Genomic DNA, 1,795 nt, shown 5'->3' with positions numbered 1-1,795 from the left:
GTATTCCTCATTTTTTAAAAATAGGCAATGTTTTATTAGCCACATACTTTTCAACAAAAAGTTGGGGACACAGATTTGACTATTTAGATTATTAAAATAAGCAGTCTTTTCCCATATTTAAGAGAAAACACATGATTAGAAATATTGAGATGGAAACTGGGTTAAACCAATTCCTAAGTCCTTATCCGGTAAGGAGTCAATAAAGGAAAAGATATTTTGAAGCTAAAAATTAGGGAAGCCTATACATAATTTAAATGGGGGAGAAGAAAAAAAAAGTCAGATTGTTTACATTTTGCAGACTTCAATTTAGCACATAAAACTGTACTATTTATTTCTCCATGAACTTTTATGAAATTCAGATCACAGCATATCATTCATAAACCTTTGTCTTCCTTCTGATCATCTATACCTTTTGCACAGTTCTTGAAGACAGCATCATCATCCCACCTTCTTTTAACTTTGAAGCTGGCCTGAGGCTGGGATGGGCCAGTGAGATTAAGGACAGGGTTTCCACTCAGAATGTTTTCTATAGGACTCTTTTCTTCTTCAGCTTTTGTTCTTGTTCCTTCCTGGCGTGCTCTTCAGTTCTTGCTGTTTGAATTTTTTCCAGCTCTGCAGGAAGAGCTACAGTGTCATCCCCATCACACTCCTCTTCAAAATCTTCATCTTCCTCCTCTCTTAGAGGGTGGTCTACATCAAGCTTGGCAGCGGGATCTGGTCCAATGGAGCTTCTTTGACACTGAAGAGGAGGCTGTGTGTTCTCAGGTGGGCCGATCTCGATTTCTATTTTGCAGCAGCAGCTCTCTCTGTCTTCCAGCTCTCTCCTGAAATCACAGATCCGCATATCTTCAGGGGTATCCTGAGTGGTCTGTCTACATTTTATCTTTGTATGAGAGGGTAGGTCTCTGCTTGAATATTGCTTTGAGCGTTAGTTCAAATCATCTTCACCTTTTCCGCTCCCACCTCTTCTTGCAGGTTCGAAAGCTGGCTGAGCTGCTGTTGTCATCCTTTACGCTTTGGATTGTCACAGGGAACCTGCAGACTCTTCACTGCCCCACCCGGTGAGGGGTGGCCCTCTGCAGAGTCACCTGTACACTGTGCTCTCCATGGCCGCCGGAGACTGGAGAAACTCATCTGCAGCACTGGGTCCTCTGCCTCAACCCCCAGAGGCCCTTACCGGCCCCACCCACAGTCTGGTTTCCTCCTGCCACTCTTTGGCCCAAGCTCAGATACAGCCTGTGGCTGGAGATCATACAGACGTCATTAGGACTTTCAGCTTCCAGAAACCTCGGCGCCTAGGGCCAAAGGCCAAGACCTGGAAGGTATCCCTCATTATTTAGTTGGAAAAGGAAATGGCAACCCACTTCGGTATTCTTGCCTGGAGAATCCCATGACAGAGGAGCCTGGTGGGCTACAGTTCACGGGGTTGCAAGAGTCGGACACGACTTAGCAACTAAACCACCAACAACCACTGTTTTCTTTAGTTAATGACCCAATGATCTTTAACATCAGTGCATACAGGTCCACCTCATTCTAGTTAACAGCTACAGAATATCTAGATGAACCAGAGATGATTTTATTGTCCCCCTATCGGTGGAGATTTAGGGTATTTACCAATGTTTCACTTCTATAAAAAGTTCTGAAACAAATATCTATATCTATGTAGATAGATATAGACTCATATAAATATAGATATTTTTGCATATTTTTGTCAATAGCTCTGTAAAGTAAATTACTAGAACTGGAATCGCTTTCTCAGTGATATGCGTTATTTTAAATTTTGATGGCTACTGCC

At 42.6% G+C, this 1,795-nt stretch overlaps 1 pseudogene; it reads right to left on the bottom strand.

Annotated features, from left to right (window-relative positions):
- Nucleotides 325-1,112, bottom strand: LOC102183032 (annotated as a pseudogene).

The sequence above is a fragment of the Capra hircus genome, chromosome 25, assembly GCF_001704415.2.
Source record: "Capra hircus breed San Clemente chromosome 25, ASM170441v1, whole genome shotgun sequence".
Taxonomy (NCBI): domain Eukaryota; kingdom Metazoa; phylum Chordata; class Mammalia; order Artiodactyla; family Bovidae; genus Capra; species Capra hircus.
This window is presented reverse-complemented; position numbering and strand designations above follow the sequence as displayed.